The 25,829-nt window shown below is 39.9% G+C and overlaps 2 protein-coding genes across 8 annotated transcripts in view; one reads left to right on the top strand and one right to left on the bottom strand.

Annotated features, from left to right (window-relative positions):
- SH3D19 (SH3 domain containing 19) overlaps positions 1-12,829 on the bottom strand; it is a 103,514-nt gene extending 90,685 nt beyond the window's left edge. The window contains exon 1 of the mRNA XM_040699169.2: positions 12,082-12,829. The gene's annotated coding sequence lies outside the window, so the exon portion shown is untranslated. The remainder of the gene's footprint in view (positions 1-12,081) is intronic.
- FHIP1A (FHF complex subunit HOOK interacting protein 1A) overlaps positions 4,290-25,829 on the top strand; it is a 92,772-nt gene continuing 71,232 nt past the window's right edge. For 2 of the 7 annotated variants that reach the window (XM_040699176.2, XM_040699175.2), the window contains exons 1-2: positions 11,858-12,168; positions 19,896-19,997. The gene's annotated coding sequence lies outside the window, so the exon portion shown is untranslated. Of the gene's footprint in view, positions 4,351-11,857; positions 12,169-12,227; positions 12,679-19,895; positions 19,998-25,829 lie in introns of those variants that run through there. The other 5 variants (XM_046941253.1, XM_040699178.2, XM_046941254.1 and 2 more) reach the window with 3 other exon arrangements.

Consider the following 25,829-nt stretch of genomic DNA (forward strand, 5'->3'; position numbering starts at 1 on the left):
TTGCATGGAGATTTTCTGGAACAATGTTACTGACATGGCCAAAGGTCAGCACTCGTTTTTGTTTAATCAATGATGATTTTACGATGGATATTTATTTTAATAAGAGCAAGCTGTTTAATTTTGAACAATCCTTCTTCCCCCCACCAACCTTAGGAGTGGATACCAGAGAGAATATTAAAAGGAAAATAAATAAGTTGTTTTCTTCAGCTTGTTTTTAAGCTACTGTGGCCAGTAAGACTTTTTATTTTTTTTAACTCCTCTACCTGAATGAGTTTCCATTGCTCTGAACTTCAGGCTTTTCAGATTGTTTTCAAATGCCAGGTGTTGTATATACAGGAAACAGTATGATTTCAAAGCCTTTACAATATTTTGTATAGTCACTGATGCTTACTGACATGACATCAACCAGGAACTATATTCTTTAGAGGCCAATGTTTACAAGAAATTAAATCTCCAACAGCCCGGGAGTTCTTCCTCTTAGCTTAAGTGTGCTAACTATGAAGGAAGGAATGCATTTCGTGCTTGTTTTTATCTCACTTTCTCAGAAGAAACAGGAAAAACTGCTCAAGGAAAATGGCAGTGCCATTCCTACCCTCTACAACTTAAAGTTTGGTTGTGAAAGGTCTTGACATTGAATAACTTGAGCAGAAGTGCTTATGGGCAAACAAATCTGTAGCTCGCTCACTGTACTCAAGAAGGAAGATCTGCTAAATTTCAGTACTCTCAGTTTTCAGAAGTAGATGTCAAAATAGTGACATATGCAATAACTTATTAGGCAGACTATTTTAACTTTGCTTAAGTGAAAAAATTCTCAATAAATATTAAGATGGAAACTTTTGTCCCTTTAGCCCATTTTTAAACAATTGTGTATGGCTACAGAGAGGACTCTACATTTAAAACATGCTTCAATTCGCTTCCATCACTTAGTTGTTGCACAGATGCAAAACCAACAAAACTTCATACTTACGAAGGACCAGACATTTTTCAGTCAAATCATCTACTTGGTTACTGAGGGAAGGTCCTTTTGCTTACTGGCATAGAAGACTCAGTATTCTCTCATTTGAAAATTCAACTCAACATAGCATTATTTTAGGGAATTCTATCCCTAGCAGCTGGGGCAAGCAGCATAGTGATAAATTACATGTTAGGGTACCAGAGCATGTGCAGTATTGATCAAAAAGATAGTCCACTTAATATCAGGTTCGTCGGAGCCTACAGATAAAATGGTAGTCTTTTACTTTGTCCTCTCTAGGGTAACAATACTCTCTCTGGAGTAAATCAAGACACAAATCCCAGATTTTCTATCATACGTTCACAGAATTTCCTTCAGTACAGCTCACTTCAGTGGAGCCAAAGCTGTAGTTTATACACATGGCCATGGAGTGGCAGCCTAGTAACAAAAAAAATAAAAATAAAAACCCACACAACTACAACCAGACCCAATGTACTCGATGTTCCAAAAGGAGGATATTTCCTAATAGCCTAAACTTTGCAGTGGGGTTTCTAAACATCAGAGAAGAATGCATGAGGCACGAATGTTCCCTAGAGAAAAAAGAAAAAAGAAAAAAAATAAAAAAAGAAATATTTGGTGTTGATAAAAGCTGACTAGTAACGGGAAGGAGAGGACAGAGACTGAAAATTAGATGGCAGAAGGGGTCAGATCACATGCCTGCTAAAGCAAAACTGATCAAAGAGCAAGAAACGAAGGCTTCATTTATGTCTTAAAATTCAAATGCCTTCTCTTTCCTTTGATACAGACAGTTAGTCCTACCTCTATGGAAGCTAGAGGACAGACCTACATTAATAGAAACTAATTTTCAGTCAAGCGGTTTCACAGACTTTTCATTGATAAAAACACAGCCGAAAAGCTTCTGAATGCTCAAACAGTACTGCGTATGTAAAAGGCCAAAGAACAGCGTATCATTGTTTGTTCTGTTGTTTGCCTCAGCAGTTTATGCGTGAAATCAGAACAATTAGATCACTCCGTATTAAACTTTAATTTTATGTGGAATTAAGTGGGGTTAGCAGTTTCAAGCATACATAAAACAGTATGTAAAGTAGCACTGAGGCTGAGGTTCCTTTGCATTTATGTAAATGAAAATTGGGATTAATTCCATTAAATCTGGTGAAGTTGTACTAGCATAAAATCAGTATGAAAAAAGCATTAGCCACAGCAACTTTTTCAGAGGTTAGTTCCCAGAACTAACTAAATTATATAGCTCATTGTGCTTAAAAACATAATTATTCGATGTGAACCATATATAGTTATACTTCAAATAACTGCAATTACCAAATTTAGTTATTACACAATAAATATCTTCATGCTGCAATCCCTGATTTCTGTATCTGTGATGCCCACATATTGCTGTTCTTTGCAGGCTAGAACTAACACAAAATTGAGGAAAGCTGAGAAAGAAATGGCAGCCCATCAGTAATCAGGCATAAGTTGCACTACTCTTTCATGTGTCACTGCAGTAAGCCTGAAAATTACATATCAGACTGAGATATAGTTTTAAAACTGAAAAGCACTCTCACACAAAATTGAAGAACCCTCTTCCCCTCCCTCCCCCCCCCCCCCCCCCCCCCCCATATCCATCTGACTTATTTGGCTGACATTCAGTGCTTGAAGTAGAGAGAATGGTAAATGTAAGTCTTCCCAGAGCTATAAAAATTACTCTCAATAGTCCATACTCTGCTTCTTTCTCTTCTGCACCTGCTGCCTACATTAAATTGATGCCTTCAAAGGATGAAAAAGAATGTGGGAATCTCCAACCTCCTCCGCTTCCTCCTGGATATCAAAATAAACTCAACATCTTTCCTTCAACTTCTGTGTCACTACCACTTAGCCTGCTGATACTTCCATCTTTTTAATTGGAAAAGGGATGGAAGTCAAATCCTCTATAATGGCTCACACAGATGGGTCAGTCCAGCTCAGTATCTCATCTTCTGCAACAGCTAATGAGGTATGCTTTTGGGAAGAAGATGGAAATTAGGTACTTAACCTCTAACTCCAGCAATAAGCAGTTCAGAAACATTCTGAGCAAGAGGTAGTACCAGCAGTACTTCCAAAAATAGAAATTACAATCACAGGACTTGTACTCAATTTTATTTACTCTCTTTTGAACCCACCTGAGCTGTTGACTCACAACCACCATGTTGCAGTGACTAGCAATCTAGCAAGACACGCTGACATCTCTTCTTAGGTTTCAGCTACTTTCCATCCCTTATGCTAGCACTACCTCCTGCCTACTATAGCTTTAAATCTGTAATCAGATCACTTCATTGACTGCCCTCTAGTCCTTGTCTTATGGGAATAACATTGCCATAGACTCTACTGACCAAAATTAAGGAAAAAAGCATTGTGTTCCCTGACAGCTGCCATTCCCATGGATCACAGAAGTGACAGAACCCAAGGGACCAGCATGGAGCTACATCAGGGGAGGGTCAGGTTGGGTGTTAGGAAAAGGGCCTTCACCAGAGTGCGGTCAGGCATTAAAACAAGCTCACCAGGACAGTGGTCACAGATGTAAGCAACCGGAGTTCAAGAAGTGTCTAGGCAATGCTCTGTGGCTTATTTTTTAGAATCCAGGAGTTGGATTGCATGATGCTTGTGGGTTCCTTCCAACTTGAGATATTCTTTGATTCTATGATTTATTCCTAGTAATTCCACTAATCTCTACTGTGGAAAGCAGAATTTCTCTTCTAGAGCTTCTCCTCCCATTCAGTGCAGATAACTCCAGCAATAAGCCTCTAGTGACTGGAACAGATGTTGCTGTTTATTTAATTTATTTATTTTACTAATGCACAGCTGCCGGGGCCAACAAATGAAAAAACATTACATTCAGTCAGGATTTCAGTTTCCAGTGGCTACATGCTAAAGGACAGAATCCTTAAAAATAATTATTTTTGAAACAAAGGTGTCAAGCTTAAACTAGAAAAAATACTGTCTTATGAAAAAGAATCTCTAGACAATAGTATTTGACAGCCTATATCTTGTAAATACATAAGTTCTTTGGTGTGCAAACCATTAACTGATTCTCAATTAGAGACAAATGTGGACAACTCACATTGTACAGTTAGGGCATATTTCTGGAATTTTAACAATTCGAGTTAAAAATGAGCAACAGTACACCACTGTATGGAAACTGTTGTGTCATGGCCTGAACCACTGATTGATCACCTGCGGAAAGGACTGGGTCAGCTGTGGAAGCACAGGTGAAGGCAAGGAAGGAGCCAGGCTCCACCCCTCCTAGACCCCATTTAAGGGCTGACTGCCATTGGGGGAAAATTTCTTTCTAGAGGTCCCTCCTTTGTGGAGTCCTTCCTGTGAGCCTAGCTCTTTGGATACAGGTGAGCATTCCTTCCTTTTTTGTTTCTTTGTCTGTTTTTGCTGTGATAATCTTTCCATTTGTAATAGCCATACAATGTAATCTACATAGGATTCTAACTATGCATTGTTTTCCTTAGCTTTGTACAGGCAGATAGCAACTATATGCAAGTTTTCCTTCAATTTGCAGCCCTGTTCTGAATGAGGGTTAAAAATTCTTAATTAGAGTTTCAAAACAAGTTTTTTTTTCATTTGGTTAGCACACACAATCTAGAAACTGCTCTTAATACAAAATGAAGAGTCCTTTCTCTCACCAGAAAGGCATCTACTGCGGAACTTTGTTGGCCCTAGAAATAGTATGCTAATATATAATTTGCCTACAAAATACAAGAACCATGTTTAGTTTCTCCTTGGCCAAAGAAAATCAAACTTGCTTTTCTTTCCTTGTTTCAGTACTTCTTACCCATCACTTTATACAAAGAGGGAAACTTTTGAAGTGGGACTCTTTTGAAGCTGGGTACTAGGCTGCAGAGAGCACAAGGCTGGGAAGAGCAAGCAAGAGAAGCATGATTATACCAGCTGGCAGCTAGGAACTCATTTCTCAAAGAGAAAGAGACTCAGCCTGGTCTTTGATCCTAATCCTGTTGATGTATTTTATCCCATGACTTTTAAATGTGAAGGGTTATGAATAGTTCTCATCTGCCAGATATATAAAAAAAGTCCTTTAGCAGAAATACGAAGTCACAGCTTGAATCAGTGATTGAGCACCAGGTGGAAAGGTAGGGCTAACCAAGGGGAGCTTAGGGGCATGCAGTGTATCTGAGTGACCAGAAGGCATGTATCCTGGCTCCACCTCTTCCCAGACCTTATTCAAGGGCTGGCAGTGGAGGCAAGGGTAGTTTGTTGGAGACCCCTGCCTACTTGAGGCCTTCTAAGGGTAAGCAGCTCTGTTTTTCTTTTGCTTGTGTCTATGGCTGCTGCACTTGAGCTTATCCTTGCTTGCTGCAGCCTGGGACTTTGCCACCCTGCCATTATTGCTGTGCTTTCTGTTGTGTTACAGTGTTACAAATCCCCATAGGCTTTTGTTTCAAAGAATCTAGGTACCTCCTAATGATAATCCTCAATTCTAATTGTCCAAATGGCCCATGAGCTCCATTTCAGCGAATTGCTTAGATTTCACTAAAACTCCCTATTCTTACAGAGCAGGGAAAGAGCTTGGAAATCTGGGACTTTGTCTGTGACTTCACTACTAGGAGTCATAGTAGAGGTCTTGTCTTGATTGTTCTCAGTCCCTTTCTAATTATGAGTCTCTAAGTGACCTGTGACTTTGTTGCAATTAACCTTGTACAACTCTTCCTTCGAATTATTTATTTGGCATGAATACATGCTGGCAAAAATTTAGAAGAATTAGTCAGAAACTAAGCAAACATTTATTTCAACTAACTTTCTACTTCAATGACTTAGCCATAAACTCTGAAGACAAACTAAGCTACAATAAAGAACATTAAAAACAACATGTTATCTAGAAAGAAAACGAAAGCAACTTTTTCTGTACTTCATAAGTGAGAAATACAATGTAAAGCTTTCCATCTTTGGAAGCATTGTTTCTCTCTCATTTTCTCTGCAGAAAGTAGCACCTGACATCATAAGGTATCTGACAGTGATTTAAAGAAAAACCCTCTTTATCCTAGTCCTAAGCAAAGAACAAAAAAGCAAATGCAGAGAAATAAACCACTACTACGAATTACTCTGATTTGCTATAGATCTTTTTGCCTAGCAGCTGAATATCTCATCTCCTATCTAGTACTGGTTCATTCATAGAGGAAATCAGTACTCATACACTCACATAAAAAGGCTACTTGGTAATATTTTATTGTGTTGTAAGAAAGACTAGCAGACTTATTAAATCTTTCACTGACTGTTTTCTTATGCATGCAGATGGATAGTAGTATGACTAAGGCCATCAGCACATACAGTATGGCCATTTCTTTTTTTCCCTCCTACCAATTTCCTGCAGGTGTGCAGTCATGTTAGTTTGGGAAAAAAAATCCAGAGTGTCCCATTTCACATCTGGCAAATAGGCTTAATGCAACACATGCTGCAGGATTTTCCTGTACTGCAGGCAACCTATTTCCTGTTACCAGTAGCTCTGCGATTACACAGCTTACCAAAAAGAAGACAAAGTAGAGGGTTATATGAAAGCATGCAGAAGCACAACTTTGGTGTGGCAAAATAGTGATGCAAGAAGGTATTAATGAGCGGGTAATCTCCTAAGGAGTTTGCGTGGATCATGTTGTAATTAGCTGGGAGTAGGCCTTCTGTCTGAACTTTGGCTCAGTGTTGCTATTGAGGTCTACTAAAACTCTCTGGACTGATCAACAGCCAATTTTTATTTTTTAATATCTGAGAATTGTTAAATCTAGTTTGTTGTTGGTGACTTTCCAGGGGGCAGGGGTAAAACACTGGGATGTTTTTGCATTATTGACTATGATGTGACATATGGGCAGGTTATAGGGTATGGAAGAGTAGCTTTGGCACTGTTCACTTAAATACTATGCTAGCTAATCATAGTCTGTGTAGCCAGAAAAGCAGAGCAATGCTGATAACCTAATTTTCATTAAGAAACATATTATGTAGTTCTGGGTCAAAACTCTCACTGGACCTTGGAGTATAATTTGTAATTAGAAAAGCAGGGCTAAGCCTCTAAAGAATCTACTACTGCTCTTTCCCTAGGGATATATTTTTGTTAAATATCCTTCAGCAGTATTCTTAAGGTAAGCAGTTTGCTAGGGGCCAGACATAAATCTTTGTTGGCAGGGATGGATTAGCAAATCCAAAAAAAAAAAATCTATGAGACTGAAGAATTCTGTCTAGCAACTGCCCTGCAATGGTAAAAGCCTAGAAAAAAGCGAGTAGGTTGGTTTGTTTCTGTGGCAAAGGAGGTCTTCCTTGCTTTAAAGAAGAATATTTTAAATTAACAGTTGTCCTTCTTTCCAAGTACACAGCTTGCAGGATTTATAGCATAAAACCGGGATTCAGCTCTGCGTTTTCAAAGCATAATGAGAAAAACAGTATCTGATTAGAACAAAAGCAAGTTCTCACATAACACTGAGGATGCTATAGAATGTGCTTTAGACCTGTACACTCAGATAAAAACCATGAAAGAAAAACAACATGAGGAATCATACCTCTGTTTCATATATCTTTATGTGAATTTACGTAGTCCCAGCTTACTCTTGCCCTCATGCTGCTGCTGCTTGTACCAGGGTAAGGATTTATGTGGTGGTAGATGAACCAGATCAGAGACTTGACCCATGTTATAGTTAATAGCAGAAAAAAGGGGGTTAATTTTAATCTGAATCAGGGAACTGATCTCATTTACTAAATAGCTGTGTAAATTTTCTTTGCACCAGGAAAGATGAAAGTTTAGGAAGGGACAAAATCAGTGGAGGAAGGAAAGATTATTATTTTTTAATAGCAGTGCTGACCTGTGCTGTTCTACATCACATGAGAAATTGTAGACTATAAGTGGATTGACTTCTGGACCAGACTGAATTAACTTATTCTCAAAATGAGTGTTAAGCTCTTATAGACAACCCAATCTGGTTTTAAAAAGGAAAAATAATTTTGTTACAAGAGCAGTGAATTTATTTTGTCTCACAAATCACTACTTCATAGTGGTCAAAGGTGACTCCGTAACTAAATGCAGGTATTAAACTTATTTAACAAACTCTCATTTTAAAAAGTATCCTTAGAACAGGTGAATCTATGAACATCAATTACACTGAGATCTTTCAAGTTGTTACTGTTCATAAAAGAACACTTCAGAATGCATATCTTTTCTAAGTCATCGAGTTTTTTGTATTGATCAGTCAGAAACACTGTTTAAACAATGAAAGAGCACATTAATTTCCAATCTGTGTTTTTTATTAGTTACTAGTCTAGCAAGGCATCTGCATTTTATTCAGGTAATTAAAACATTCATCTTGTATATAGTAATTATTTTTGAATACAATTATACTTTGAATTGCCTGCTGAAGCAAAATACCTGCAAAACTGTATCTAGAAAAGAAAGTTTGGGGATAATTCTGAATACTAAGAGATAAGCATTTATATTGTTCAGATGAAATATGACTTAGGTAGAACAAGACAGTGATTTTTTTTTCCCCGAAGTGCTTGAAGTACACTGCTTTTTCTTTCTTTGCATGAAAGTTTCAGGGTGTGGATGGAGGAAATTCTTAAGCATTTTCCTGAAGACCTAAAATGTTTTCTTTTTTTCCTACTGCTCACAGAAGATGTGGAAGGAAGGCTGTGGCATGGTATAGAACACAACTTGGAACACATGCCCATATTCCACTCTGTGCTTAAACATTTTTATTCTCTCATGCCTTTCCTGGAAATCAGATCTCACTAAGAAGCAAATGTAGCACAGGTTTGTTTTACTAAGATGATACACAGATTACATCTAAGAAACCTACAACTTAAATTGGGTAGCTCAGTGGTCAGCAACTTATAGCATTCTGATGTGCTGACAGTAACTTGTTTTTTTTAAAGAAACTAATTCTATCTATTGATTTTTTTTTTAGACAGTGCACCTGTAACACGTATTTGGGGAATAGAATTAAATTCATAGCACAAAGCATACTTCCTGATGTCCTTAACCTGTAAAATGCTTTTACAGGTTAAAAACATGAATCATGAAAAAGATGGTATTGAGATTTACAGTAAGAGCTTTTCTAAAAGCTGCTTTACATATGCTAATTTACTTTGTCATTTTTTATCTACAAAAATAAAATAATAAAAAAAAGTTTTGGTTTTACAGAGAGGAGAAACTTCCTGGCATTTCTTCAGAAAGCATAAGCTTTCCATGGAGTAAAACTGGTGACCAAAAGTAAAAGCATACATGTTCTCATATCTTTAGATGTTATATGTACCATTGGATTTGTAACTATTGCATAAATATCACTACAGACACTGAACACTTGTCCTGATGACACAACATTCAAGACTGGCATATGCCCTTTGCTAAAAACTTTGTGCTACCTTTACTTCTTGCACCTGTCCTGTCAGTTTGGGTGTGATTGAGTTTGAGTGCTGTGTCTCTTACTGTTTTATCTTGAAGTATTTCTTGGTAGCTTAGAATGCCTTCAGAACAAAGAAGGCTTCTAGTAGGATTAGTGGGAGCTTGTGATAAGTCATCTTTACATTTCCATCTCTTCTAACTGTGATAGAACAGCCTATCGAATGATTAAGAGATATGGATGTTAAAGGACGGTTATCTTGTATTCCTCTGAACTATCACAGGAAAAAATAATTGTGGAGAGTTTTTTTAAAATGCTTAAAGCAGCATTAGAAAAGTGAAACAGATTATATCAGTATCTGCAACAGACACTGTAGTAGAGGCTTGCTCCTTAATGATCTGATTATGATGAGGGCACTTGAGTGTTGTCTGGCAGCACCCATGCTTCTGAACAACTTAAGCAGAAGCATCATCTCAATTTCTGCTGGCATCATCTAGACACCTCTACCAAATTTCCAAGCTGGCCTCTGTTCTGCCATCCTAGGCAGATGCTGAATGCCACCTACATGTGAGCCTACCCAGGATCTGTGGTAAGACATGGGACCATTTCCTGAATGAATGGTAAGAAGTACTGGATGTAATGAAGCAGTGTCTCCAACAAAGACATGGGCATTGTTTAATGATTGACGCTATGGGGAGAAGAATGTTGGTAGCTCTGCTGAGCACTTCTACTGATGCATTTGCAATTACTAATGAGGTTGAACTAATATTCTGGAAATAATAAACAGGGAGAATTGTGTTATCTGGAAACAGCTGATTCTCCCATCCTTCAACAGCTTAGATTTAGTTAAAATAACCAACAATTCTTCCTCTTTTTCTAAGTGAAAGGGCCAGACTCAAGTTAGTGTAGCTTTATTTCTGACTGAACTTTTTGGACAATGGAAATCTTAACTCTAGCATAGCTAGGTGTGAATTAGTTCATGAAGATCTGTGTAGTTAGTGACCTTAGTAAATTATTCCTTAATTATATAAAGATTTGAAGAGAACACTTCCTGAGCTCACACAGTACCATTACACTTGGTAAATTATATTGTATCTTTATTTAAATGAACTGTTACTCTATTAGGCCAGTGTCTATTCCTATTTTGACTCATTAGCAAAATCACAATCAGTACTCTGACAGTCTAATTAATTCATTTGAAGCCATTAACAAAAAGACACAGCATACAATGTTTAACTATTCACCACAGCAGTCTATCACAGTTATGTGAAAATACAGAAATATAAGAACTATAGCTTGCATCACTAGAGAATTATTTTTAATTAGTAAGTATCTAATTGCTTCCCAGAGAAGCTGTGGGTGCCCCATCCCTGGAGGTGCTTGAGGTCAGGCTGGATGGGACTCTGGAAGCCTGAGCTGGTGGGTGCCCTGCCTGTAGCTGGGGGTTGGAACTGGGTGAGCTTTGAAGTCCCTTCCAGCCCAAAGCATTCTGAGATTCTACCATTTCTAATTCTTAAGTGTTACAGGCTAGATTTAAAATGGCTGTTGGTACTTATGGTTTGCTGTTCTTCCATGCAGGAGAAAACAACAGTGTGAAGGCAAGCACTTGCTCAGTCATTATTCTCAGTGGTTACATGAGTAACACTCACAGAGGCTCTAGGGCAGGCCCACAGCTCCCTGCAGCCCCACACAGACCATGGCTCCTGCAGACCTGTGGATGACTCCTGAAGGAAAGGACCTGACAGGTAGCTGCTCTCACACTGCCACTAGGAGAAACATACCCTGAGGAGCATCAGTGTTTTTGTGGAGACAGAACGATGTTTATGGCCTTGTCATTTGAAATCCAGGAAGAAAACTTTCTACCTCCAATGTGGTGTTGAAAAGTGACATTCCTTTATTCCTCAGGATGTGTACTGAGCAACTTGTCAAGCAAGTGTGCCCCCCAGAGTTCAGGTTCTCCATTTCAACAATTAACACATACATATGTAGTACATTGGCATACATATTCTTTTTTGAGGACTCCATAAATTAATATCCCTTTGAGCATGCTCAGTAGTATCTAAGATTTTCACCATCAGCTTCATTGCTGAGACCGTTGATTCCCTTTCATCCACTTTTTCATAGTTTGGAAAGTTTCCATTGCTTATTAGGCCATAGCGAGAACTATACATGTAGAACCTGAGGAAGATGCCCTTGCACCTTTTGAGGCGAAAGATAAAAGTATTCTGTTGTGACTCTGGTGCTTCTTGTGAGGCAAAGCCATTGAGGCAAAAGATAAAAGTATTCTTTTATGTTTCCCAGTGCAAAATTATTGGGGAGAACAAGACCGTTCACTCGCTGAAGTTGAAATGGAAAGTTTTAGATCGCCACCGGACGCCTAAGAGTCGCAGTCGCCAAGGCTGGGCTGCTCGCTCCGAGCAACGCGGCTCATCTTCCCGCCCTCCCGCCAGGGGGCACCGCGGCAGGGCAGCCTTTACCTCAGCAGGTCGCGGCTCCTCCCAGCCGCTCTGACTCAGCGGCCCGGCCCCCGCCCGCACCAACTGGGCTCCCGGTGCCAGGTCGGGGCCGCCTGCCCGCCGTCCCGCTGCGGGGGGAGATGCCCGCCCCGAGGGGACGGAGCCTGCGGGGCGCTCGGTGAGGGCGGGCGCGAGGAGCTCGCCGTTTCCCGCCCTCCCTCCTTCCCTGCTTGATGAGGGATTAGCGCCGGCTGTCCCGCCGCTGACGGCGACTTACCTGTGCGGCCGCGTCCCTGACGGCCGCTGTGGTGGAGACCGAGTCCGCCGAGCCGCTCCCGAGGGAAACTTTTCGCTGCCGTGGCAGGTAAGAGCTGGTCCCGCCGAGACCGGGAGGGGCTGGGGCGGGCGGGGGAGCGCAGCCGCCTCCCGGGGCCCGGCAGGCTCCGTGCGGGAGTGGGGTGCCCGGGCCGGGCAGCTGCTGTCTGCCTCGTAGCCGCCGAGGGGAGTATATAGGTCACTGGAAATAATGCCCGCGTAATCCCCTTTATCTTTTTCGGTGGGAAGGCGAGAAGGGAGGCTTTTCTGCCGGTGTTTGGAGGGGCGACCGGGCGGCAAACTTCTGTGACAGAAAGCGGACATCTTGGCGGGACGGAGCGGGCCGCGCTGCTGTCTGCTGGGGGGGCCGCTTCCTCACAGGTGTCGTTGGCCGGCTTCCCGCGCAGCGGCTGTCAGCTGGGATCGGGCTTCTGTGGCAGCGCTCCTGTAATACGGATTATTTATCTTTGAGAAACTGACTGTGTCGCTTAGCCGAATCTCTGGAGGTGTTTTCCAGGGGTGGCGCAGCGAGGAGAAGGTCCCGGTGTGCCCTCGTGAGGTGCGTGTTCTTCCCGTGGCCGCGAGGAGATGCGGCAGCGCGTGTGGGCTGTGCCACCCCGGCTCGCTGCCTGATTTTGGGTGCTCCCTGGGGATAAACAGCAGGCACGGATGAGGAGTCTGTGTGTGGGACCAGCCTGCCTGTGAGGGACAGTTAGCCAGGTTGGAGCACGTGATTTATAATAACTGAGAAATGCTGAGGTTGGCATTTGAAGGTTTTTCTTCATTCGAGTTTCCTCCTTCTCCCTCTCAGGGCGTGTGATGGTTTTTTGATTGGCTTTAATACATCTTAGATGCTGACAGAAGGAAGAGGATAAATGCCTGTAAACAAGTGTGTTATTTTTATACACCATTGTAGTTTTCCTGGATGAACTGAAAAATACTTAAGAATCTGCCAGCGTGTTCTCTGTTGAGGTGTCTTCTGTAGATCCATGTGAAACTGTTGCTGCTCAGAGTTCTGTAGTGGTGTTTTTCTTCTGTCAGACATTGTTTTCATCCCTGCTCCATGCTGAAGAAGGATTTGGGGCCCTATTTTCCTAGGGATGATGCATGATGCTTTTGCCTTGTTTTGTTTTCAGGGTGAAGATGGAGTGGCAACAACTCTATTCAAAGAGCTCTCACTTATGTAGTGGTAGTGTGAAGTTATGCAGTACAGACCTATGCTCGTTTTGTGCCCAGAAATAGATCTTTTAGAAAGATAGCAACGGGAAGGGAATAGAACACTTGAAGGAGTGAAGTCAGATGAGGATTTTCACATTATGTGTGCTGTCTTACTTCGTTTGGGAGGTGTATGAAGGTATTCACCTACTCTGAAACTAATATCAGAATAAGGACCTAACACTGCAAATTCTTTCTTTCTCGCTGTTTCTGTATCAACGTAAGTGGAAAGTCAAAGGAAGAAAGAAAAGACAGGAATCCCTATAACCTCCTTTTTAGAATATGAATAGTTGCAAGCCTGTGGGTGATGTATTGGTGTGAGGATGGCAGCTGAAGTTGTGAAGCTGTTGGAACACCCAGATGCCCTTTTCTGTGATCCATCTCAATCAAGACACACATTTCCAATTGACTTCTGCAAACAGCTATTTTAATCTATTTATTGAGCCATGAAGATTGACGATATAAGTGAGTTGTGTAAACACAATGAAAACCGTGTTGCCAAAGCCTATAGGACATAACTTCATTTAGGGTTTTTGTTTTTTTTACCTTTTTTTAGATTTTACAGTCTAAACAGTAAGAATTGGATTACACTCTATATAGTTCTGTATCCCTAAATGGAGTACATAGCTTTGTGGAATCCAAAATGAAGAGAATCAAAATTGGAGTAAGTCCCGGTGGCGTGATTTTATTCTGTTCTGATGTGAAACTGAATTTTAGCAGGAGTCTGTGCATTGTCTTTTCAAAAGATTATACTAATGTATTGAAAACTGCCAAGCTTAAGTCTTCAGACTTACAGATTCTCAGTACCATCTGAATCGTCAGTTTCTCTGCTAAACTCTTGAATGGTTGTCAAAGATTACTTTGATGTACGAGTTTTAAGGGTTCTTTTTTATTAAACAATTTATTCACAAGCATAATGTTGCATTGCAAGTGCTTTTCAAATTTTAATTAGACTTATGGAAATCCTCTATAGTTCTTAGTGCTTGAGTTGTGTGCTCAAGTTTTTCAAAACACAGGTCTGCATATCCTACTATAATCTTATAGTGACTTGGAGTTTCTCTCAAATGTTTGAGATGCTTTCTCCCTGTGCTTTAGAACATGTCTAGAGCTATTGGCATGTTTGTGTTGTTTGCTCTGTGTTGCAGAGAGTAGGGCATTTCACACCTCTCATCCTTTTTTCTAACGGTTTTGGAACTATACTTTGGTTTAAACTTAGAGTTCAAGTATCTGTAAACCAGGGGATGTCTAGGACATGCTCTTCTTTTTAACCACAAGCATTCTTCCAACTCAGTTCTTCCTGCTTTACTCAAACATGCTGATGTGGCATTGCTGGCTTTCTTGTGATCTCTTTTCAATCTAACCAAAAACTGTCTGACCTACCACCCAGTAAAAATCTTACTCTGCGCCCTCATCAAAGTACCCAGGAAAGAGAGCTTCCAGCTGCAAAATAGTGCTTTTGTGTCATGTGGTCTGCTCCACTGCTTTTGAGTGTCTTTCAGGCATTGTTGTCATATGACAGTGGATCTGTCTACTTCAGGTGTGCTACAGATGAGCTTCCAATACTCTGACAGCATGGTGCTGAGTTTGGAAGCCTTGGGGTGCTTCCAGGGGAAGCTACAAAGCACTCTTCTGGTCAAAAGCTGGGGCTCTATGATGTGAAAATTCTGAATTTCTCTGTCCTTTTTGCTCCACAGCATAATAGCTATTGGTATGGCTATACTGTAAGAGTTGTTGTATCTTTAAAAACTCGTGCAAACTTCCCTCTGTGCTTTGTCCTGATTGAATTCAGCCCTTCTGTAAGTTAGAGGTGGAACTTCATTCTGTCTTGTAGAGCAGGTCAGATAGACATAGGTCAGGTCTGAAAACTCACTAAGCTAAATCGAAATAACAGTTTTGAATGCACTTGGGAATGCATACAGCAATAAGAGGTGCTTATTGTTGTATGCAGTAGTTAGTCCTGTGTAATAGACATACACCAATATGTTATTGAAGTTTATTGATTTAAGTTTGGAGGTGCTGTGGTAACCATAGACAGTTCACAGCTGAAGTTACTTTCAGAAAGACTAAGAAGCTTTGGGGAACTGATCTTAATTTCTGTCTTGTGGTATTGGGCTATATGTAAGTATCTTATACTAAATGAGTCATATTGATGGTGTGATAAGGGCACTTTCCTTTTGAAATCATGTGGCCCAAATGCTTGTCAAAAGTGATTCTGAACGGCACATTCTGATGAGTCAATTCAGTACGGAATGAAAATAGAGCAGGTAAGGTAAGGCCTTCTAACAGCGGTAGTTAAAGCTCAAAGCACCTGAAGGTATAGTTAATGAATGTTGCCTTTGATATCTAGAGGGAGAAGAGCTGGGAAATGTGTAACAAATAGAACTATCTGCATGCAAGAGGCCTGAAACCGTTGTTCTGTACATACCAAATGACACCTTGTTTCTCCAAAATAAGCTGCCACCTGAAAAGGAGGAATGAGTTCCTGAATGAGTATGTGTCACATCTACTTAGAACTTTGATTTGCTTTGTTTTGTCTCTGGACCAAAGGTAGTACGTTTTCATTGCAGTTGCAGAATTTGTTGTGGAATTTGGTTTCACGCTGTGGTGGCTCCTCGTGGGTGAAGTTATTGAGAAATCAATGACTTCTAAGGGGAAATAAAAAGAGAAAATATCCAAGTGTAAAGTAATACTGAGTTGCCCGAGTGCACAGTAACAGTTAATTTTAGTCATAATTAGCATCACAGAGGACGCTATCTGCTTTTGTGTGGGGAGATACATGGCAAGATTAGTGCTAAATGTTAGATGAATTTTTATTGTGTCATTTTTCCTGTGTATCTGCAGAGGAATAGTCAAATGTTCTCTCCCCTTGCACCTCTACCCAACTCTGCAAACAGCATGACAGGCATCACTGTAGTTATTTAATCCACTGCACACATTCCTATAACTTTTCTGTTTTGGTTTAAACCAACCAATCAAGCCGTGCGATAATAAAAACTGTGCTAGGCTCTTTGTGGAAGCAACTGTTGCTGAAATACGCTTGTGCCCTTTTTCCTCCTAATTCTAGTTCATTTTGAACAACTTGCCTCTGTTGTGTACGCAATGAAGGGTAGGATTTATTTCTGTGAAACTTTTTATATTAGTAACCCCAATGTAGTCACCATCCTAGTAATAGTTTAGTTTGCCTGGGGAACAGATGAAGTGATGCTGGTAAAAGGTCACAGCAAGAAGGATTTTCTAATGTACATTAAAAAACAACAACCCACCAAGCAAAAAAACCTTTAAGCTATTTGAAAGATCCAAATGCCGGTGAACTTGTGAATTGTAAATTAAATCTGTGTGCTGTCTACTGTGTTGATGATCAGGGAGTTGAACTGCTGAGGAACCAACCCCACCTGAACTCAAAATCTTTTGTATAACCTCAGGTACCAATGAGGGAGAGGAAATGTATGTTAATATATTTGCGATAGCTAAACGTTTTTTCAAATGTTTGTTTTTTGACACACAGAACAAAGCAGCAAATGAAAAACTGTTGGTGTGCAGCTGGGTCCAGAAAAGCAGTGTGACTTTAACTGAATGATGTTTACTCATTTTAATGTGGCAGTTTATAGTCCTAATGCAACACACTTGAGAGACAGAGATCATTTGGCTTACTGCTTCAGTGCTGTGCTGGTATTGTGTTCGGAGCAGTGTTTCTGTAAGGATACATCTTGAACATATAAGGGAAGAAAGGAGTCTGAGTTGGGAGGTGCTACTTTCACAATCATGTGTGCTTGTTTTGTTACACTGCACCAATGTGCTGCACTAAACATATCTGTGCTGTTTCGTCCTTGCAGATTTGTGGCGCTTCTACGTTCTTCCTGTGCCACAAACATGTCTTAAGTTCAGTGCCGTAAATTCAGATTGCAGTCCCGTAAGAAAACTTAGGGAAGACTGAAGCTTTTCTCCTCTGGTGAGGAACTCTTTATTCCGAGTGCTGGGCTATTCAGGAAGCACACGCTCCCAAGTGCAGAGTTGTGGATGCATTTTGGAGGTGTGGGCTCTCTTCTCCTCTGCATGTAACCTGGAATTACACTGGCTTCTCTCACATGCCTCCTGAGGTACAACTATGACAGGTGCTAAGCAGCCAAATACTTTTCTGTGAACCATTAACATCTTCAAATAAAAAGGACGCGTTGCTCCTTGTTTTGCTCCCACACTATTATTTAGCCCACCCAAATATCTTTGGGATGCCTGTGGCATGGGTTGAGAGAAGCAGTCGTACTGGGACTTCATTCTGAGATTTGAAAGTATTGAGGTATTTCAGCTAGTTTGTTACTTTGGAATGGTCATGCCTTTTTTTAATATATATATTTTTAAGTAGTTTACCTTTTTTTACCGTTAAGTACAGGGAAGCACAGAATATAGTCTGCAATTGCATTTGAAATTCCTAGGTGTAAGTGGATAACTTCCTTTCTGAATTTCTGACTTGCATTAAAATTAATTATGCTTGCCTCCTTGGAGTGGTTTCAGTTAAACAATTAGAAAGCTCTTTATCAGCTCGTTGAAACACTTTCATATGGTGTGGAGCATATGAAGTGAAGTGAAATACTATGTTTTCTTAAAAGAAAAAAAAACAAAAGAGGAAGGAAAATAAATTGATTTTCTCTCATAATGATTTCTGTTCTTAATGTTTTGGTTGCAGCAGAGTGAACAGCACTGGGAAAGATAGTGTGAACTGGCTGCCAGATACCACAGAAGCGAATCTTAGTGGATGTCAGTGGTTACATCTGCCTTCAACAGAATTTCACTGGCATGATTTTTGTGTGGTGATCTTTGCCAGCAGCAGCCTAGTGCTCAGGGGCTCCTGACTTGCTGGTGTTGATACAGCAGAGCACACAGCAGTATTGAGATGCTTTTGTAGATTATCTGTAGGTGGGATTTGTCTCACTTGGATGCCATTGGAGTCCTTGTACTTCTTGCTATTCACATGAACTTTTTACAGAAAAAAAAAAAACATATTAAAAAGAAACAAGTAAGGCATTTAGCAAATGTGGCAGTTACGATGTGTTTATTCTATGCAAGTTATATCTTATGCTGGTGTTGCTTTTAGCTTTTGCTTGTTAATAAAATGGGTTAGTCAGAAGACGTAAATAATATCCACCACCCAATATTGAGGATGTAAGGGTGAAGGTAAAGGGGAGCGGTAGTATAATACTCTTTGATAGAGCAGCTGCTGAAACTGAGAGAGTAGACATAGTTTGAGGCACGCAGGCCTTGTGTCTGCTGACATTCAAGGCAGCTCTGTTAAAATGACTGAATTACGTGACTGTTGGTGTGTGGAGAAGCTATCTGAACTCCTTTCCAGGTGTTAATATTTCTTTTAGGCTTTGCCTATAAGGAAGAAAATAATTTGCAGACTTTGTAGCTTGTATTTGTGTGAACATTTCCCATTAGCCTTCAGTGAAATTCAACAGCATTTGAATTACTTTGTGTGAAGATACATTTTAAAAAGTTAAATGAATTAAAGATGAATTAAATGTTATCTGATTCTTCCTCTCAACAATTTAAAATTGCAAAGTGGTAGCAATGTGCCTCGCGTTTCACGGATGCTGTATTGGCTTAGGAAGTGCTAAACTATGCATAGCTTAAATCCAGTGCTTGCTGTATGTTATGTTATTGCCATAGCAGATGTGAGCAAAGTGATTCAATAGGTGGAAAGTTAGTGTTCAATTTTGAAGTAGCAACAAGTGTAAGGGATAACATTTTGTTGTGTAGTCCTGTAGCAATGGTAGGAATTATATTGTTCCTTCAGGAAATTATGTTAATGGCAGAAATAGAAACTATTCCTCTATAGAGGGAACTGTGAAAAGCAATGAGAGGCTCCTTAACATCAAACACAGAAAGGAGGGGAATGGAGTCCTGGCTGGGATGCTAAGGGCAAGAGCAGAGCTATAGCTCAAGCACATTATATTAAAATGAAGCGTTCAGAATGGCTAATTGGCAAAGATTAACAAGAAATCATTAGAGAAATACAGTGTTTGTAAGAAGATAGGGTTTGCTGCTCTTTGGAGACCGGTTGACAGATAATGCAAAAATGCAAAGAAGACTGAGGTCTTTTTTCACCTCATCCTTAGTAAGAGAGTCTGATATAACTGATAAAGAAGGCAAGTGCTAAAACCCTAAACTGGCACGAGGAGAGAACAGATTATAGAACACTTAGATAAGTTTAAGTTTGAAGTGTTTAAAAAGCATTATTGAAAGAGTCAGAGTTGGCTGATGTAATCCCTGAGTTGCTGTGGCTCTTAACTCATGGAGGATACGTGTAATACTGAGGGACTGACAAGAGCAGTCACTGTGTGTCTTTAGAAGTTTTAGGGGGAAGGAGTGGAAATGAGCAGTTGCGGACCCAGTTGCTTAATTTTGAGTATTTGTTCCAGGATTTTTCCTGGTACGTAGGCTCTTCTAAAGCACTAGAAGACAAAGAAATGAGTAGTAGCCCAGAAGATTTTATTTTTGAGATGAAATTGTTTTAGACTAATGCAGTTCGTTGGTTTTTTTTTTTTCCCTCCAAAATGCTAACAGGCTGTACAAATTGTGGAGGCGCTGGTATCATCTTGACTCGCTGTGGTAGAAAATGTCAAAATTTCACCCTGGTTGAAGGCTGTCTAGAGGAGCTGACTGTGGGTAAGTTCTGAACTGCTTGGAAAACATTGTTTTCTCAATGGACTCCCAAGAAAAAAGGACTGTGGGCATGCCTACACCCACAGTTGCTCTGCAGAAGCAAATCCGAGAACAGGCGGTGCTAGGAAATGTGCCACGCAGACGCTTAGATTAGCTTCAGAAGCAGTTTAGTCATGTTTGTGTGGAGCTGCATCCAAGCCACTGTGGTTTACTGCTTCCCGACCCATGCTAATGTCTGCTCTCTGCCACACAGACTTAATCAGCTTGTGTTAGTGGCAACTTGGCAGACTCTGTCCTTTAATCCACTGTGTGCTGTAAACAGCCCACTATTGTGCTTCCCCTGTGGCCTGTGTTTATTTGGGTGCACTAACTCTTCTCCTTTAATTAATTGTCCAGTAACAACACAAAACAGAGGTGGCTCTTGATTCTGTGAGAGTTCATGTCTGAGTGCTAGGGATAATGACAGTGAGATTAAACAGGTTTTAATTTCAGTTGGATGATACTGAATCTATGAATAGCAGAAACAAAGCACAGAAGTGAGGAAATTCTGCTATGTCAATTGATCTCTAAATCAAAAGTGAGTAGGCACAATTTTATGTAAAATTAACTGCTTAGGAGATTTCTTTTTTTTCTTTAATTCACTGAGGGAAATTTCTCAGGATGTATTGCTGCCATGATATATTCTTTCTCTTAATTACCATTGTGTGTGTATGAAACAGAGCTATTTTTTAACAAACCTGCATTTTAATATTTTAAAGTCCATCTGCTGTTTTTGTGAGACTGTGAGTGGCACGTATTGCTACTGGGAGTGTTCGCCTTGTTTCATAAATCTGTGGACTGTGTTTTATGGGGTTATTTTCTTGGTTTTCACGTAAAGGGGAGAGATAAGGAAAGTAATTTAAATTTCCCAAACCACAAGGCTATGCATCTTTCATAATGTCTGGCCTGGGTAGTGGTGTAGGTTATGATACATGGGTTGCAATACAATCTCCAAGGAAAACTTCCATCTCAAATAAAATGTGGTGTAATCCTGTGATTATACTGAGCTCAGAATTAATTGTGCCAAGGGGGATGGCTAGTTCTTGGCTACTTGCTTCCAAATTTCTTGAAAAGGTTTTTGCTGTTCTGAGAATGTCCTCTGCCTTTGTTAAAAGGCTTGTTGGGTTGCTCTTTACTGTGCCTTGAAGAAGCACTGAAAAAATTATATTCTGTCGTGATGGTGTTGATGTTATCAAGACACAAAATGGAGCATCTTAATTCATGGAAGTTATTGCCACAAATGAACTGTTCTTGTGTTCCAAAACTTCTAGATCACTTTCCACTGATTTCCCTGAGGATGTATTTCAGCCTAAGTAAATTAGGCTGATTAAGTATGTGGGACCTTTCTTTCTTTCTTTCTGTCTTTCTATGTTTTTTTAAATTTTCTGACATTCATATGATTTTTTTTAACTCTTTCTAATTTTTGGAGCATTTCTTCTACCATTTCACATCTTCACATTTGTCTCAGTTTTCAGAAACTTTGCTTGTTCTCTAGTCCACCCCACCCTTCAGTGTATCATACAGAACGCAGATGCGTATTATTTCTACCTGATGCGTGGTTTTGCTTGCTTGCTTTTACAAAACTTTGTATTCGATGCAAAAGCAAAATCCTTGTTCTTCCAAATATATATTACACTAGACAAGACTGTACTTGGCAGAAATGGTTAATCAGTGCCTAGAATGAGATCCAAGTGTCAGTGCCCTCTGGAGATAAGGATGTATTATTTTCTGCCTGACAGTACTGAATTTTGTCTTGGAGTGAGTGAGAGCTGGTAACAAGTACATACTGGCAGTATTGAGTGATTAATATGATTCTCCTGGGCTATGAGTACAGGAAGCTCTCTGCTTAATTGTAACTGTGCTTTTTAAATTTAATTATATCTTTTCTTAATGGGGGAAAAAAAAAGCCATTTGGGAATTCAAATTACTGTGAATTCAAATAGCAGTAATTCAAATTACTGTGATTTCATATGCTACACTAAGTCTTCTTTTGCCCTCTAGCCTGAAGTGTGAGTTTATGTATGCTGTTTTTATTTGGTTGGTTTTAAATGAATTGGAAAGCTAGAGGCACTTACCTTGTGGAAAGTTACTGTAGTTTTATAGTTTTCAGATCTAGGTTTTTTTTTTTAAACATATTTGTGATCAGAGAATCTTTTCATCTTTTGAATGCTTTCTCCTTAAAACCTGCTCACCAACTTCATATCATAGGGAGCTCACACCTTTGCAGACCACTGAAGAACAGACCTTTGCATTTTTACTACCTGTGTAGAGCTGAGAAAGATCCACTGAGTCAGTCTTAAGTACTTTGAAGCTGAAACACTGAATATATTAGGGTAATATGGCACCATTTCTAAGTATGTGTAATGCTTTATTAATCATACCACGGCAAACGTGCACTAGCCAGCTCAGAAACGTTTTTGTTCCTCATTTTACCTGTGTTCTTCATTATCTGTGTTTTGAGTCCATTGTACCCGTTTGCGGTTTCAGGCTTGTGATTCTGGATATGAAATGTCCTTGTGTTGAAAAATAAACTTCCCCAAAACAAAGCAACAGCAGCAACAACAACAGCAAAAAAAAAAACACACCAAGCAAACCCCTCTGAACCAGCAAGGTTAGATCATAACATTTTCTGGAGTAGCATGGTTCCACGTTGGTATTAGGTATCTATTTTCTTTTCTTGGGAGGCACAGGCTAGAGTAGGTTTGCATTAAAGGCACTGGCAAGAAATGTTTTGGAGATAATCTGGAAGGTATGCAGTTTCACAGTGATACCATTTCTCAAGAGGAAATTGAATAGTTTTGAAGACTACCTCTGTTTTAATAGAGGAAAAATGAAACTGGAGGGCTGTTGCTAGATTTCAAGTTGCCTCTGTGAATGAGCTTGTTATGGTCATCCCCTGAAGTTCTGAAGAATAGAATGGAGAGGGATCTGTTGGGTTTATTGGCCAAGTCTGTATTGAAATCATCTTTTATTTCTGATCTATAAACTGATAATGTCTTGTCATAAGCATTTTAATTTTTGAGTGCTTTTGTTCGTATTTCTTTGATGAGAAGGCTATTTCAGTACATGGTTAGCAACTCCTGGTCTACTTTTATTGCATCTGGTTTGAACTACGAGTTCTTGTCCAAAAACTAAACTGAGACAAAATAATTATTTTTTCCCGTGATGTATACTATATTAATTTCTGCATGATTCCTTAAAACAGCATGCCAAAAGCTATTTCAGAGCTTTAACTCCTTGCTTGTAAGAGGGAAAATGTGACAGCCTCTGTTTGTGTTGTCTGGAGGGTTTTCTGCCAGACAGGTTAGCAGGATGTCTCTAAAATCAATTTTGAATACTAAGCACTGTATAAATGAATAGACACCCTTTTCATGCTTGCTTTTTTTTTGTATGTGTGGGGCCTTGTTACACGTCAAATATGAATTTAATATAAATAACTCAAATGTTAATGGAAATGTGTGGATTTCTCCTTCTCCCTTGCATGCGCCTGGCTTGTTTAACAAGATGTTTCTGAGATGCATTTCCTGTCTGAATAAATGAGTTTTGTGATCAACTGTTTGGCAGCATGAGCAGCTATAGCATTCAGCATTGCACCTCTTCTTTCTGATTTTGCATTTTACGGGTGCAGCGTACCACTGTGAAATGACCTGCATTGGTCTGCCTTGATTGTGTATACATGTATGTATTTATTTGTCTTTTCTTGTGTGGTTAGTTTTAGCCACGAGGATTTCTTAATTGCCCCAACCAGGTTCAGTGTGTGGCACACAAGTGTTTCTGGGTGCAGCACGGGTGGATGGGTGGCAGCAATGAACGAGAGGCAGCAGGGAAGGGGAAAGGCGGGTTGCTTCTGTAATGCTGTGAGCTTCTAACTGGTGATGGCCTCAGTGCTTTCAGGTGTTTGTCACCAAGGTGGTGGAACCACTGATCTTGTCTGTGTGGACTGCCTTATGCTGTGGAATACAGTTCCTTGCAGCTGCTTCTCTTCCATCTGACTTGAGAGCTTACTGTCAAAGGGCTTGTTCACTTAGAGACTTTTTTCCTTTTTACTTTTTTTCCTCTCAGTTATTAAGCTGCCAGATTTCATTCAAATGTTGGATGGTTACTTTGTATTAATGAGATAATGATTTTACTGTTGTATTTTCTCCCCCTTTCCTTGTCTGTAGTGGGAAGCTGAATGCACTGAAAGGTGAGAAAGCTTTACACCTAGCTTGTCCACCAAGTAGGGCAGCCACCAATGCAGTTGGTTTTTTTTTTTTGCTGATGTGCAGACATACGCTAATTGCAGGGACAGTGTCTGTGTAACAGGTAATGGGTAACAGAGGTCTGTCCACTGGACCATGAGCTCTAAATTTGAAATGCTGGATGTCACTACAGGTTTTTGTGATAAGGACACTTGTCTTCTGAAAAGTGGACTTGAGACTTCAATTCTATTTGAAATGCTAAGTAGAGGCTCCAGTAGCAATGAGCTGCATTTAGATGGTGTGAATTCTGGAGCATCCTGTCCATGTGCAGTGATTCACTTCCTTCTTGTTGACACCTATAGAATTCTCCACAGAGGATGACGCATAATATTCCTGTGACAACCACAGTAATTGTTTACATGTGAAATCAATATATGGCAATTATCAAATGCTCTTTAGCTGTTTCTCAGTGCCCTGTAGCTTCTGGAGATCAGTACTTTGTGACCTATATACTGTATAAGTAGGTCATAGATTACCAGTGGCACACTGATGAGAGTACATAAGACCATATACCAGAGTTTTCTTGAGTTTGAATTATTCCTCTTTTTTTATTTTCAGAATGTCTCCATGTCATATGGGCAATATAAAATAGTTGCGAAATCCCTCATGAGGAGAATGCAGGTTCTTTTTTTTCCCCTCTGACTGTAACAGGTACACTCTAGGATACTCGGAGAGTTGAAGGAGGAGTCTTTGCTAGCTGCACTTTAAAAATAAGCACACTTTGGAAATCCTTTAACTGCAACACCAGAATAAGGGGCAGAGATTACTAGACTTTGGTTTGTCACTGTTCCCTATTACTTCATCTTGTTTTGCAATGAAACCAATCAGCTGACAGATGAAAACTCAGATAAATCTCTCCCCTGACCTGATCTACAGGCATGAGTATCACTTAGTTCTTGCTGCCATGTCGTATGTGAGCCTTTTTTATTATGTAAGCTGCTTTACAAGTTGAAAAGGGCTGAATGCGTCTGAATTGCCTTCCTAAGTAGAACTTACTCACAGTTTGCAAAAGGGGCTGATGAAAGAGCATAGATGGGTATCATCTTCGTAGTTGAAATGTGTCATAGAAGAGTTGGCACCTTTTAGGGAAGGAGACATGGATGTTAATTGCAAGATCGACATAGGGAACTCGTGGATAAGATGAACCCAGGTTAGATGGTGGAAGTGTGGGAGTGAAACCAGATTGGGATTAGTATAGACAAGCTTGAAATTGGTCAGTATGTTTGATTTCCAGAGCTGTATTAGTCATTTTAGGTAGGCCTTTCATACCATTCAAATACTATTACAAAGGAGAACTAATGTGAATAAGCAGTTGAAAATGATTGCTAGTTCCTATTCTTTATCTACTTGAGTTTTCTTTGATTAAAAAAAAAAAAAATAAGAGCAGCTGGTAGATATGCAAACACTTGTGTCTTGTTTGTTCTTTGTAAAACTCCAAACCTTTGCTTTATGAAAATGAGTGCTGTCTTTCATCAGTCTTTGTTGTAACATGTTTTTGGTCTTGTCCTTCCCTATAAAGCCCCAATCATTCTCCCACCTCATTCTTGATGCAGTT

Source organism: Gallus gallus, chromosome 4 (assembly GCF_016699485.2).
Source record: "Gallus gallus isolate bGalGal1 chromosome 4, bGalGal1.mat.broiler.GRCg7b, whole genome shotgun sequence".
Taxonomy (NCBI): Eukaryota; Metazoa; Chordata; class Aves; order Galliformes; family Phasianidae; genus Gallus; species Gallus gallus.